At 38.4% G+C, this 14,795-nt stretch overlaps 1 protein-coding gene across 3 annotated transcripts in view; it reads right to left on the bottom strand.

The window, feature by feature from the left end:
* The window catches only part of NBDY (negative regulator of P-body association), a 98,041-nt gene that overhangs the window by 70,550 nt on the left and 12,696 nt on the right, over positions 1-14,795 (bottom strand). The gene's annotated exons all lie outside the window — the stretch shown is intronic.

Below are 14,795 nucleotides of genomic sequence, written 5' to 3'. Positions count from 1 at the left end.
GGCCCCAGTGTGTGATGTTCCCCTTCCTATGTCCATGTGTTCTCACTGTTCAATTCCCACCTATGAGTGAGAACATGCAGTGTTTGTTTTTTGTCCTTGCAATAGTTTGCTGAGAATGATGGTTTCCAGTTTCATCCATGTCCCTACAAAGGACATGAACTCATCATTTTTTATGGCTGCATAGTATTCCATGGTGTATATGTGCCACACTTTCTTAATCCAGTCTATCGTTGTTGGACATTTGGGTTGGTTCCAAGTCTTTTCTATTGTGAATAGTGCCACAATAAACATACCTGTGCATGTGTCTTTATAGCAGCATGATTTATAGTCCCTTGGGTATATACCCAGTAATGGGATGGCCGGGTCAAACGGTATTTCTAGTTCTATGTCCCTTAGGAATCGCCACACTGACTTCCACAATGGTTGAACTAGTTTCCAGTCCCACTAACACTGTAAAAATGTTGCTATTTCTCCACATCCTCTCCAGCACCTGTTGTTTCCTGACTTCTTACTGATCGCCATTTTAGCTGTTGTGAGATGGTATCTCATTGTGGTTTTGATTTTCATTTCTCTAATGGCCAGTGATGATGAGCATTTTTTCATGTGTCATTTGGCTGCATAAATGCCTTCTTTGTTTTTTTTTATTATTATTATACTTTAAGTTTTAGGGTACATGTGCACAATGTGCAGGTTTGTTACATATGTATCCATGTGCCACGTTGGTGTGCTGCACCCATTAACTTGTCATTTAATATTAGGTATATCTCCTAATGCTGTCCCTCACCCCTCCCTCCACTACACAACAGTCTCCCCCGGAGTGTGATGTTCCCCTTTCTATGTCCGTGTGTTCTCATTGTTCAATTCCCACCTATGAGTGAGAACATGCGGTGTTTGGTTTTTTGTCCTTGTGATAGTTTACTGAGAATGATGGTTTCCAGTTTCATCCGTGTCCCTACAAAGGACATGAACTCATCATTTTTTATGGCTGCATAGCATTCCATGGTGTATATGTGCCACATTTTCTTAATCCAGTCTATCGTTGTTGGACATTTGGGTTGCTTCCAAGTCTTTGCTATTGTGAATAGTTCCGCAATAAACATATGTGTGCATGTGTCTTTATAACAGCATGATTTATAGTCCTTTAGGTATATACCCAGTAATGGAATGGCTGGGTCAAATGGTATTTCTAGTTCTAGATCCCTGAGGAATCGCCACACTGACTTCCACAATGGTTGAACTAGTTTACAGTCCCACCAACAGTGTAAAAGTGTACCTATTTCTCCACATCCTCTCCAGCACCTGTTGTTTCCTGATTTTTTAATGATGGCCATTCTAACTGGTGTGAGATGGTATCTCATTGTGCTTTTGATTTGTATTTCTCTAATGGCCAGTGATGATGAGCATTTTTTTATGTGTGTTTTGGCTGCATAAATGTCTTCTTTTGAGAAGTGTCTGTTCATGTCCTTCGCCCACTTTTTGATGGGGTTGTTTGTTTTTTTCTTGTAAATTTGTTTGAGTTCATTGTAGATTCTGGATATTAGCCCATTGTCAGATGAGTAGGTTGTGAAAATTTTCTCCCATTCTGTAGGTTGCCTGTTCACTCTGATGGTAGTTTCTTTTGCTGTGCAGAAGCTCTTGAGTTTAATTAGATTCCATTTGTCAATTCTGGCTTTTGTTGCCATTTCTTTTGGTGTTTTAGACATGAAGTCCTTGCCCATGCCTATGTCCTGAATGGTATTGCCTAGGTTTTCTTCTAGGGTTTTTATGGTTTTAGGTCTAACCTGTAAGTCTTTCATCCATCTTGAATTAATTTTTGTATAAAGTGTAAGGAAGGGATCCAGTTTCAGCTTTCTACATATGGCTAGCCAGTTTTCCCAGCACCATTTGTTAAATAGGGAATCCTTATCCCATTACTTGTTTTTGTCAGGTTTGTCAAAGATCAGATAGTTGTAGATATGTGGCATTATTTCTGAGGGCTCTGTTCTGTTCCATTGATCTATGTCTCTGTTGTGGTACCAGTACCATGCTGTTTTGGTTACTGTAGCCTTGTAGTATAGTTTGAAGTCAGCTAGGCTGATGCCTCCAGCTTTGTTCTCTTGGCTTAGGATTGACTTGGCGATGCGGGCTCTTTTTTGGTTCCATATGAACTTTAAAGTAGTTTTTTCCAATTCTGTGAAGAAAGTCATTGGTAGCTTGATGGGGATGGCATTGAATCTCTAAATTACCTTGGGCAATATGGCCATTTTCATGATATTGATTCTTCCTACCCATGAGCATGGAATGTTCTTCCATTTGTTTGTATCCTCTTTTATTTCATTGAACAGTGGTTTGTAGTTCTCCTTGAAGAGGTCCTTCACATCCCTTGTCAGTTGGATTCCTAGGTATTTTATTCTCTTTGAAGCAATTGTGAATGGGAGTTCACTCATGATTTGGCTCTCTGTTTGTCTGTTATTGCTGTACAAGAATGCTTGTAATTTTTGTACATTGATTTTGTATCTTGAGACTTTGCTGAAGTTGCTAATCAGCTTAAGGGGATTTTGGGCTGAGACAATGGAGTTTTCTAGATATACAATCATGCCATCTGCAAACAGGGACAATTTGACTTCCTCTTTTCCTAATTGAATACCCTTTATTTCCTTCTCCTGCCTGATTGCTCTGGCCAGAACTTCCAACAGTATGTTGAATAGGATTGGTGATAGAGGGCATCCCTGTCTTATGCCAGTTTTCAAAGGGAATGCTTCCAGTTTTTGCCCATTCAGTATGATATTGGCAGTGGGTTTGTCATAGATAGCTCTTATTATTTCAAGATACGTCCCATCAATACCTAATTTATTGAGAGTTTTTAGCATGAAGGGTTGTTGAATTTTGTCAAAGGCCTTTTCTGCATCTATTGAGATAATCATGTGGTTTTTGTCTCTGGTTCTGTTTATATGCTGGATTACATGTATTGATTGTTGTATGTTGAACCAGCCTTGCATCCCAGGGATGAAGCCCACTTGATCATGGTGGATAAGCTTTTTGATGTGCTGCTGGATTCGGTTTGCCAGTATTTTATTGAGGATTTTTGCATCAATGTTCATCAAGGATATTGGTCTGAAATTCTCTTTTTTGGTTGTGTCTCTGCCAGGCTTTGGTATCAGGATGATGCTGGCCTCATAAAATGTGTTAGAGAGGATTCCCTCTTTTTCTATCTATTGGAATAGTTTCAGAAGTAATGGTACCAGTTCCTCCTTTTACCTCTGGTAGAATTTGGCTGTGAATCCATCAGGTCCTGAACTCTTTTTGATTGGTAAGCTATTGATTATTGCCACAATTTCAGAGCCGGTTATTGGTTTATTCAAAGATTCAACTTCTTCCTGGTTTAGTCTTGGGAGGGTGTATTTGTCGAGAAATTTATCCATTTCTTCTAGATTTTCTAGTTTATTTGCGTAGAGGTGTTTGTAGTATTCTCTGATGGTAGATTGTATTTCTGTGGGATTGGTGGTGATATCCCCTTTATCATTTTTTATTATGTCTATTTGATTCTTCTCTCTTTTCTTCTTTATTAGTGATGCTAGTGATCTATCAATTTTGTTGATCTTTTCAAAAACCAGCTCCTGGTTTCATTAATTTTTTGAAGGGTTTTTTGTGTCTCTATTTCCTTCAGTTCTGCTCTGATTTTAGTTATTTCTTGCCTTCTGCTAGCTTTTGAATGTGTTTGCTCTTGCTTCTCTCGTTCTTTTAATTGTGACGTTAGGGTGTCAATTTTGGATCTTTCCTGCTTTCTCTTGTGGGCATTTAGTGCTATAAATTTCCCTCTACACACTGCTTTGAATGTGTCCCAGAGATTCTGGTATGTTGTGTCTTTGTTCTCATTGGTTTCAAAGAACATCTTTATTTCTGCTTTCATTTCGTTATGTAACCAGTAGTCAATCAGGAGCAGGTTGTTCAGTTTCCATGTAGTTGAGCAGTTTTGAGTGAGTTTCTTAATCCTGAGTTCTAGTTTGATTGCATTGTGGTGGTCTGAGAGACAGTTTTTTATAATTTCTGTTCTTTTACATTTGCTGAGGAGAGCTTTACTTCCAACTATGTGGTCAATTTTGGAATAGGTGTGGTGTGGTGCTGAAAAAAATGTATATTCTGTTGATTTGGTGTGGAGAGTTCTGTAGATGTCTATTAGGTCCACTTTGTGCAGAGCTGAGTTCAATTCCTGGGTATCCTTGTTAACTTTCTGTCTCGTTGATCTGTCTAATGTTGATAGTGGGGTGTTAAAGTCTTCCATTATTATTGTGTGGGAGTCTAAGTCTCTTTGTAGGTCACTCAGGACTTGCTTTATGAATCTGGGTGTTCCTGTATAGGGTGCATATATATTTAGGATAGTTAGCTCTTCTTGTTGAATTGATCCCTTTACCATTATGTAATGGCCTTCTTTGTCTCTTTTGATCTTTGTTGGTTTAAAGTCTATTTTATCAGAGACTAGGATTGCAACCCCTGCCTTTTTTTGTTTTCCATTTGCTTGATAGATCTTCCTCCATCCCTTTATTTTGAGTCTATGTGTGTCTCTGCACGTGACATGGGTTTCCTGAATATAGCAGACTGATGGGTCTTGACTCCTTATCCAATTTGCCAGTCTGTGTCTTTTAATTGGAGCATTTAGCCCGTTTACATTTAAGATTAATATTGTTATGTGTGAATTTGATCCTGTCATTATGATGTTAGCTGGTTATTTTGCTCGTTAGTTGATGCAGTTTCTTCCTAGCCTCGATGGTCTTTACAATTTGGCATGTTTTTGCAGTGGCTTGTACCGGTTGTTCTTTTCCATGTTTAGTGCTTCCTTCAGGAGCTCTTTTAGGGCAGGCCTGGTGGTGACAAAATCTCTCAGTATTTGCTTGTCTGTAAAGTATTTTATTTCTCCTTCACTTATGAAGCTTAGTTTGGCTGGATATGAAATTCTGGGTTGAAAATTCTTTTATTTAAGAATGTTGAATATCGGCCCCCACTCTCTTCTGTCTTGTAGAGTTTCTGCTGAGAGATCAGCTGTTAGTCTGATGGGCTTCCCTTTGTGGGTAACCCGACCTTTCTCTCTGGCCGCCCTTAACATTTTTTCCTTCATTTCAACTTTGGTGAATCTGACTATTATGTGTCTTGGGGTTGCTATTCTCAAGGAGTATCTTTGTGGCGTTCTCTGTATTTCCTGAATCTGAATGTTGGCCTGCCTTCCTAGATTGGGGAAGTTCTCCTGGATAATATTTTGCAGAGTGTTTTCCAACTTGGTTCCATTCTCCCCGTCACTTTCAAGTACACCAATCAGATGTACGTTTGGTCTTTTCACATAGTTCCATGTTTCTTGGAGGCTTTGTTCATTTATTTTTATTCTTTTTTCTCTAATCTTCCCTTCTCGCTTCATTTCATTCATTTCATCTTCCATCACTGATACCCTTTCTTCCAGTTGATCACATCAGCTACTGAGGCTTCTGTATTCTTCACGTAGTTCTCAAAACTTGGCTTTCAGCTCCATCAGCTCCTTTAACCACCTCTCTGCATTGGTCATTTTAGTTATACATTTGTTTATTTTTTTTTTCAAAGTTTTTAACTTCTTTGCCATTGGTTTAAATTTCCTCCTGTAGCTCGGAGTAGTTTGATCATCTGAAGCCTTCTTCTCTGAACTTTTCAAAGTCATTCTCCATCCAGCTTTGTTCCATTGCTGATGGAGAGACCCTCTGCTTTTTAGAGTTTCCAGTTTTTCTGCTGTTTTCTCCCCATCTTTGTAGTTTTTTCTACTTTTGGTCTTTGATGATGGTGATGGTGATGTACAGATGGGTTTTTGGTGTGGGTGTCCTTTCTGTTTGTTTGTTTTCCTTCTAACAGACAGGATCCTCGGCTGCTGGTCTGTTGGAGTTTGCTTGAGGTCCACTCCAGACCTGTTTGGCTGGGTGTCAGCAGTGGTGGCTGTAGAACAGCGGATTTTCGTGAACCACAAATTAAGCTGTCTGATCGTTCCTCTGGAAGTTTTGTCTCAGAGGAGTACCTGGCCGAGTGAGGTGTCAGTCTGTCCCTACTGGGGGATGCCTCCCAGTTAGGCTGCTCGGGGATCAGGGTCCCACTTTAGGAGGCAGTCTGCCCATTCTCAGATCTCCAGCTGCATGCTGGGAGAACCACTACTCTCTTCAAAGCTGTCAGACAGGGACATTTAAGTCTGCAGAAATTACTGCTGACTTTTTTTTTGTCTGTGTCCTGCCCCCAGAGGTAGAGCCTACAGAGGCAGGCAGGACTTCTTGAGCTGTGGTGGGCTCCACCCAGTTCGAGCTTCCAGGCTGCTTTGTTTACCTAAGCAAGCCTGGACAATGGTGAGCGCCCCTCCCCCAGCCTCGCTGCCACCTTGCAGTTTGATCTCAGACTGCTGTGCTAGCAATCAGTGAGGCTCCGTGGGCGTAGGACCCTCCGAGCCAGGCACGGGACATAATCTCCTGGTGTGCCATTTTCCAAGCCCATTGGAAAAGCGCAGTATTAGGGTGGGAGTGACCCAATTTTCTAGTTGCTGTCTGTCACCCCTTTCTTTGACTAGGAAAGGGAACTCCCTGACCCCTTGCACTTCCTGAGTCAATGTCTTCTTTTGAGAAGTGTCTGTTCATATCCTTTGCCCACTTTTTGATGGGGGTGTTTGTTTTTTCCTTATAAATTTATTGGAGTTCATTGTAGATTCTCGATATTAGCCCATTGTCAGATAAGTATATTGCAAAAATTTTCTTCCATTCTGTACGTTTCCTGTTCACTCTGATGGTAGTTTCTTTTGCTCTGCAGAAGCTCTTTAGTTTAATTAGATCCCATTTGTCAATTTTGGCTTTTGTTGCCATTGCTTTTGGTGTTTTAGACATGAAGTCCTTGCCCATGCCTATGTCCTGAATGGTACTGCCTAGGTTTTCTTCTAGAGTTTTTATGGTTTTAGGTCTAACATGTAAGTCTTTAACCCATCTTGAATTAATTTTTCTACAAGGTGTAAGGAAGGGTTCCAGTTTCACCTTTCTACATATGGCTAACCAGTTTTCCCAACACCATTTATTAAATAGGGAATCCTTTCCCCATTGCTTATTTTTGTCAGGTTTGTCAAAGATCAGATGGTTTTAGATATGCAGCTCTATTCTCATTTCTGATTTACTTATTATTTTAGGTATTTGGTAACGTTTTGTCAATTTTTTTGATATTTTCAAACTTTTGGTTTGTTTTTCCCTTTATTTATTGTTTTTCTATTCTCTATTTTGTTTATCTCCACTCTAATCTTTATTATTTCCTTCCTTCTTCTAGTTTTGGGTTTGTTTTGCTATTATTTTTCTTGTTCCTCTAGGTGTAGAGTCAGGTTTCAAGATCTTTCTGCTTCTCTAATGTTGACATTTACAGCTACAAATTTCCCTCTGAGCACTGATCTTACTGTGTCCCTTAAGTTCTGGCATATTTTCATTTTCTTTTATTTCACAATTTTATCTAATTTCCCTTAAGATTTCTTCTGTGAACCATTTATTACAAATGTGTTATATGATTTTCCAGTTTTCCTCTGTTATTGTGGTTGTAGGAGATATTGTATGACTTTAATCTTTCTAAATTTATTGAAGCTTGTTCTGTGGCCTAACATATGGCCTATCCTGGAGAATGTTCCATGGCACTTGAGAAAAATGTGTATATTCCTGTTGTTAGATGAAGTGTTCTATACATGTCTGTTAGGTCTATGGGACAGTGCTGTTAGGTCTATACAGTCTGTTAGATCTACTGGTTTACAGTGCTGTTCAAGTCCACTATTGCTTTATTGATCTTCTGTCTACATGTCCTATCCATTATTGAAAGTAAGGTATTTAAGTCTCCAACTATTATTGTGGAACTGTTTAGTTCTCCCTTCAGTTCTCCTCCTCTCCTAAGGCATACTCTTCCACCTCTGCACTGGATCCCATATAATCTCATTTCCTTCAAACTATGCATTATACTCACTTTTTCCTCTCGCTATTCCTCTTTATTTGATCTTTCCCACTGACATTTAAACAAGTTTAAGTCTTTTCCATCTTAAAAGATGGTTCTTTTAACCTTGTTCCCCTCCCATTATAACTCTCTTCCCCTTTTGCTACTCATCACAACTCAAATTCCTGGAAGCAATGTCTTCCCTATCTTCACCCACTTCCTCACACTCCTCCATGCACTCTTCAATCCACTACAATCTTTTTTCTGTCCCTTCTATGCCAATAAATCTTCTCTTACCAAAGTCACTAATAAAGGACCTCCTTTGATAGACTCAATGTTTTTTTTTTCTTCCCTTCTGTCCCCATCACCAATGGATGCTTTTAAATCCTTCTCTTACAAAAATATTTGACACTGTTAACCACACCCTCTTTCTTGAGATAGTCTCTTCCCTTAGGTTTCAGGACACCTCATTTTCTGCTTACCTTTTTTTACTTTTTATTCACATTTCAGTTTCCTTTCCAGGACCCACTTCCTCTCCCAGTCATTTCAATGTTTGTGTTCTTCAAAATTTTCTTCTTGACCACTTTTTCTTCTCACAATATACACTTTCTCATGGCTTCAACTCTCATCTATATGATGACAACTCTCACCTATATGCTGATTACCATTCAAGTCTGCATTCTTTGCCTATATTTCTGACATTCTAGTGGACATCTTCACTTGAATGTTTCACAGGTACCTCAGATTCACATGACTGAAAACTAAATACCTTGCCAACTTTCTTCACCTGAATGCCTCCTATTTATAATGTAAGTTTAATTCAAGCACTATATCTTTCAAGAAGCCTTCTCTGTCTGGGATCACTATCCATCCTTTGTGCTTCCTAGCTTTAGCTTCTTTCTTACAGAAAGATCTTGTCTCCAGCATTAGACTGAGTGGTCTTCAAGAACAGGTGCATGGTTTAGTAATCTGGGTGTCCCCTTTGTCTCATATAGTGCCTGACACAGCAAGTTTTCAATAAGTGTTGACTGAATAGAACCGAGTTAATTTCAAATTAACACCCTTTCTTTCTTGGAAACGTTTAAGATCTCTTCTTCCACAGTCTCTTCAAATTTCTGGATATTTCATTTTGTCTTCAAGTAGATAACACATTAGATAAACATTCTATTTCACTGTGAGGACACCCATCCAAATAATCATAGGCTTTCTGATTTTTATGATTCAAGAGTTGTTGGCCAGGTACAGTGGCTCATGCCTGTAATCCTAGCACTTTGGGAGGCTGAGGCAGGTGGATCACTTGAGGTCAGGAGTTCGAAACCAGCTTGGCCATCATGGTGAAACCCCCGTCTCTACTAAAAACACAAGAAATTATCTGGGCATAGTGGTGTGTGCCTGTAATCCCAGCTACTCGGAGGCTGAGGCAGGAGAATCACTTCAACCCGGGAGGTGGAGGTTGCAGTGAGCCGAGATCTTGCCACTGCACTCCAGAGTGGGCAACAGATGGCAATTCCATCTCGAAAAAATAAATAAATAAAATAAAAATAAAAAGAGTTGTTGAAGCCTTGCCTTCCTCTTGGAGCATCTCCTCAAGAGCTGTTTCAATATCTCTTTCCTCACAGATATCATTAGGGTGCAGCAGAGTTCTAAGGTACTGATAAGGCTTCAAATAAAAACCTATCTGACAAAAGAGTACAGTCTTGTGAAGTGCAAATCAAAACCACAATAAAAAAAATCTCACACCAATCAGGATGGCTACTATAAACAGTCAAAAAACAATAGCTACTGGTGAGGCTGTGGAGGAATGGGAACACGTACACATTGCTGGTGTGAATGTAAATTAGTTCAGCCACTGTGGAAAGCAGTTTAGATTTCTCAAAGAAATTTTTAAAATAGAGCTACCAATTGATCCAGCAATCCCATTACTGTATACATAACTGATAATAAATAGATCATTATACCAAGAAGACACAAGCACTCATATGTTCACTACTGTATTATTCACAATAGCAAAGACATTAAATCAACCTAGGTGCCCATTAGTGGTAGACTGGACAAAGAAAATGTGTTTCATGTACACCATGGAATACTATGCAGCCACAGAAAACAATGAAATCATGTCCTTTGCAGCAATATGGATGGAGCTGGAATCCATAATCCTAAATGAATTAATGCAGAAACAGAAAACCGAATACCACATGTTCTCACTTATAAGTGGGATCTAAACATTGAACACATATGGATATAAACATGGGAGCAATAAACACACAGATTACTAGAGGCAGGAGGGAATGCATGTCGGTACAATATATCCATGTAATAAACCTGCGTATGTAGCCCCTACAAGTAAAATAATAGTTAAAATTTTAAAAACAGTACATATTCTGTGATTCCACTTATATAAAGTTCAAGAATATGCGAAACTAATCAAAGGTGACAGATGTTAGAATAGTGGTTACTTTTTGTGGATGCTAGCTTGAAAAGGACACAAATGTGCTTTCCAGGGTATTGGAAGTGTTCTATATTTTGATCTAGGTGTTGGTTACACTAGTATATAAGTATATGTACAAATTCATTGAGCTATATACTTAAGATTTATGTACTTTACTATGACTCATACCACAATAAAAAGCAAAAACCTAAAAACAAACGAAGTAACTTCTGTTGTGCACTGTAATTCTTTTTAAAATTCCTAATCAACCAGATGGAAAGGTACTACACTGAGAATTCAATGTACATTCACCAAGTGATTGTTTGACAAGTGCAATAATAGACAAATACCAGGCACAGAAATAGTAAAGAGGAAGCAATTATTTTTAGAGGCTGAAGACACGGGATGAGGAAAAAAAATATTGAGGCTATGACAAATGAGCAGGAATTTGAAGAATGAAGTTCACTAGGTAAACAAGTGTGTAAAGATGTTAGAGGGAGTCAAATGTACAAAGAAATCTGTATGAAATAATAGTATGTTCAAGAAAACCCTAGTGGCACATAAAATACAAAAAAAAAAAAAAAAAGGACTTGTGTGAGTTTGGGATGAGGTGTAGGAATTGGTGGCAACAGATAAGGCTTGATTAAGAGGTATGCCATACAGAATCTTTTAGGCCATGCTAAGACTTTAGACGTTATCATAGAAAGCAAGAAATCATTAAATGATTTTCACAGAAAGCAAAAAATCATTAAACGATTTTAAGCAGAGGAGCAATGTGATCAGATATTTATTTTAGAGGCTATTCTAAAGGCTGTGCTAAGAGTCAGTAGGCAGTACTAGAAACAGGAGATCAGTTAGAAAACTATTATTGTCATTCAGGAGAAAAATGTTGAGGGTCCAAACCGGGGAATGGGACTAGAGTTTTGGAAATGAAAAATAGAAGAAAAAATCATGGAATATTTTGAAGAAATAACCATTATGACTTGGTGAAATATTAAAAAGTGGAGGTAAGAGAGAGAAGAAACATGACATATACCCTAGTTTTTGCCTTAGAAGTACTAGTACAAACAATAAGGAATAAAGAGGTTCGTGGTGCTGCTGGTGGGGTGATGAAGAGTTCAGTTTTGGTCACATTCAGTCTAAGGTGATAAGGCAATCACACAGAAAGAGTTAGCAGGCAGATGGCTACATGAGTTTGAGCCTGGCATAAAGCTTATGCTAGAAATACAGATGTGGAAGTCGTCTGCATATATCTTTTTTATTTAACCCAGGACAGTGGGTGAGATTGCCAAGAAGAAGTGAGGATTGAAATAGGAAGATTCAGGAACCACTCAATTTAAGGATCTAGGCTGAGGAGGTACTCAGAAAAAAATAGTTAGAAACAATGACCAAATATGTAAAAGGAGAACTAGAAGAGAAGAATGTTGTAGAATGGAAGAAAGCAGAGAATTTTAAACGTTGCAGAAGGATCAAGATAAAACCTGAAATCCAGTCATTGGATTTGGGAATTAGAACTATGGTAACCTCTTCCACAAAGCATAATGCATTAGCCATTCTCACAAATCTCTTCATTGTTGTTTAAAACATCAGCATTTTCACTCATTCTTATCTTATTTCTCCTGTGCCAATGGTTTCCAATTCTATCTGGCTCCCTTTCTTAAATATTTTAATGCTTACTTTATTATATTAAGATAAAAATTTCAAAAAAAATCTATAATATGAAATAGAAATAACAAGAAAGTAATTTATAATAAAATATAATGTATTTTAAGACATAAATGTGCAGCCAGGCACAGAGGTTCATGCCTGTAATCCTAGCACTTTGGGAGGCTGAATTGGGCAATCACTTAAGCTCAGGAGTTTGAGACCAGCCTGGGTAACATGGCAAAACCCCGTTTCTACAAACAATGCAAAAATTAGCTGGGCATGACGGCATATGCCTGTGGTCCCAGCTACTTGGGGGGTTGAGGCAGGAGGATCACTTGAACCCGGGAGGTCGAGGCTGCAGTGAGATAGGACTGCGACACTGTACTCGAGCCTGGGTGTCAGAGTGAGACCCTGTCTCAAAAAAAAAAAAAAAGGATGTAAATGTGGGGACATGACAACACTAGAAGACAATGAAGTATGCAAAAAATATACAGAGAATGCCTGTAAATGTGGCAGCTATAATCACTGACTGATGCATGTATGTTGTTATCTGGATTTCAAATATCCAAGAGCAGCATTTTTGTAGGTATCATGATTTTCCAAAATGATAAACATTCTTGATAAGATTCTGAACAAAACAAAGGTTTTTACCTTGGATTACATGGTAGTTACATTCTTGGAAAAGTTAGTGTGTATTAAAAACTTGCTTATTTATATACAGAATGGAGTTCAATTCAAGGTCTAGATTAACAAAAATAAGTGTTCAATCCAATGATATATTCAAAAGTTGTATGGGATATAGAAAATTTCATTGTGCAGGCTGTCTTGCATATTGCAGGTTATTTAGCAATACTGACCCTGCCCACAATATGTCAGGAAGCACTTCAATAATGATTATCTTAAATGCCTTTCACAAACTTTCCAATCACCCTCTCAGGAATATACTACCTCCATTGAGTACCAATACCCTAGTCTTATCCAAAGAATAAAACAAGTCCTTCTCCTGGCACTGCACCCTGTCTAACAACCAGGCCTATTTCTTTTCTTTCTCAGTAACTTTGAATTTTCTTATGTCCTATATCTTCAGTCTCTACCCCTTTCTTGTTACTTTAAGTCAATAAAACTGCAAGTTCCTACCATTATTTTTTAATACTCCGTTGGCTCTTAATCTTCTTACAGTTATCATTTAATTATAAAATATTGTCCAATTTTTATCCTCTATTCTCATCCCATCTCGTATGCCACCTACCCTCAACTTGGCACTTCCTAGTAACTCTTCAATCCACTGTAATCTGGCCTCTGCTCTCACAACACGGAAACCGTTAATGCTAAATTCACCAATAAACTTAATTTACAAATTAATAAGTATTTTTCAGTACTGAGCCCTCTAATGTATATTATGTTGCTGTTCACTACATTTTTCTTAATTGGCATCAAACTTTTTCAGGTTTTCCCCTCATCCTATTACTCCTTTATCTGTTCTTCTTTCTCTAGATAATCCTTAAATGTTAGTGGTCCCCAGAATTTCCTTCTCAATCCATAACTTTTCTCTATATATAACTTCTTCTAGATTATTTAATTTACTCTTCTGGTTTTATCTATCACCTTTATGCTGATAGTTTTCTAAGTATATTTATATGGACAACACCTCTCTTGCAATCTCAGATCTTTACCTGCTTGCCAGGAACCTCCATCTAGGTATCTTACTGGAAATGTTGAAAACCTGCTCCTTTTCTTGTATTCTGTAACTCAGTTAGTGATTTCATGTAATACTCAAGCTACATACTTGAGAACTACCCTCTATTATTCTGTTTCCCTTGACATCCCATCTGTGATTGTCTTTTGATGTATCAATTTGGCTAGGCTAGAGTCCCCAGTTATTCAATTTAACTAGGTTTTGCTGTGAAGCTATTTTGTAGATGTGATTACTGTCTATAATCAGTTAACTTTAAGTAAAGGAGATTATCCTAAATAATTTGGGCAGACCTGATTCAATCAGCTGATAGACCTTAAGACCAGAGCTAAGGCCTCCCTGAATAAATTTAACCTGGGGACATCAGCTTCAGCCCATGTCCAAGAGTTCCAGTCTGTCCTTCCTGAAAGCCCACTCCACAGACTTCAGGCTTGCCTACACAGCCCCCACAAGCCAATTCTTTATAATACATTTCTTAATATATATCTCCTACTGGTTCTATTTCTCTGGTTGAACCCTGATTAATACACCATCTAATCAATAATACTTCATAAAACTTTCTCAAATCCACTGATCTGTGCTCCATCCCAACTACCATTGGCTGAGTTCAAGCCTTCATCACTTTTTGTCGGGATTTTCATACAAGCATCTTAAATGATCTTCTTACCCCAATCTTGCTCTACTATACTATCCTCCACATGGCCACTAGTATGACCTATATAAAATATAAATGTGAACACAGCACTCTCTTTCAAGATTGTCAGTCACTTCCCATTTCCTACAGATCTATCTTGAGCCTTTGTAGCGCACAAAGTCTTCATGTTTATGCTTCAGCTTGCTGATCTAGCTCCATCTCTCCACTCCAGGAAAACTACCTACCATACATCTCACCTCCTCCAAAAACCAGCCTACCTCGAGCTCTGTAACTTTGGTCATTATTTTCTCACTGCTTGAAGTTCTTTACCCATCTACAATCATCCATCCTTACTTAACACCTCATTTCATTTCAAAGACTGAGCTTACATACTGATTAATACAGGAGGCCATTCCTGGCTCTTCTAGTCTTGCTCATGTGCCTTCTTGTATTTTCTTATAGAACTCTGT

This window comes from Symphalangus syndactylus, chromosome X, assembly GCF_028878055.3.
Source record: "Symphalangus syndactylus isolate Jambi chromosome X, NHGRI_mSymSyn1-v2.1_pri, whole genome shotgun sequence".
Classification (NCBI taxonomy): domain Eukaryota; kingdom Metazoa; phylum Chordata; class Mammalia; order Primates; family Hylobatidae; genus Symphalangus; species Symphalangus syndactylus.
Note: the sequence above shows the minus strand (reverse complement) of the source record. Positions and strands in the feature narration are given on the sequence as shown.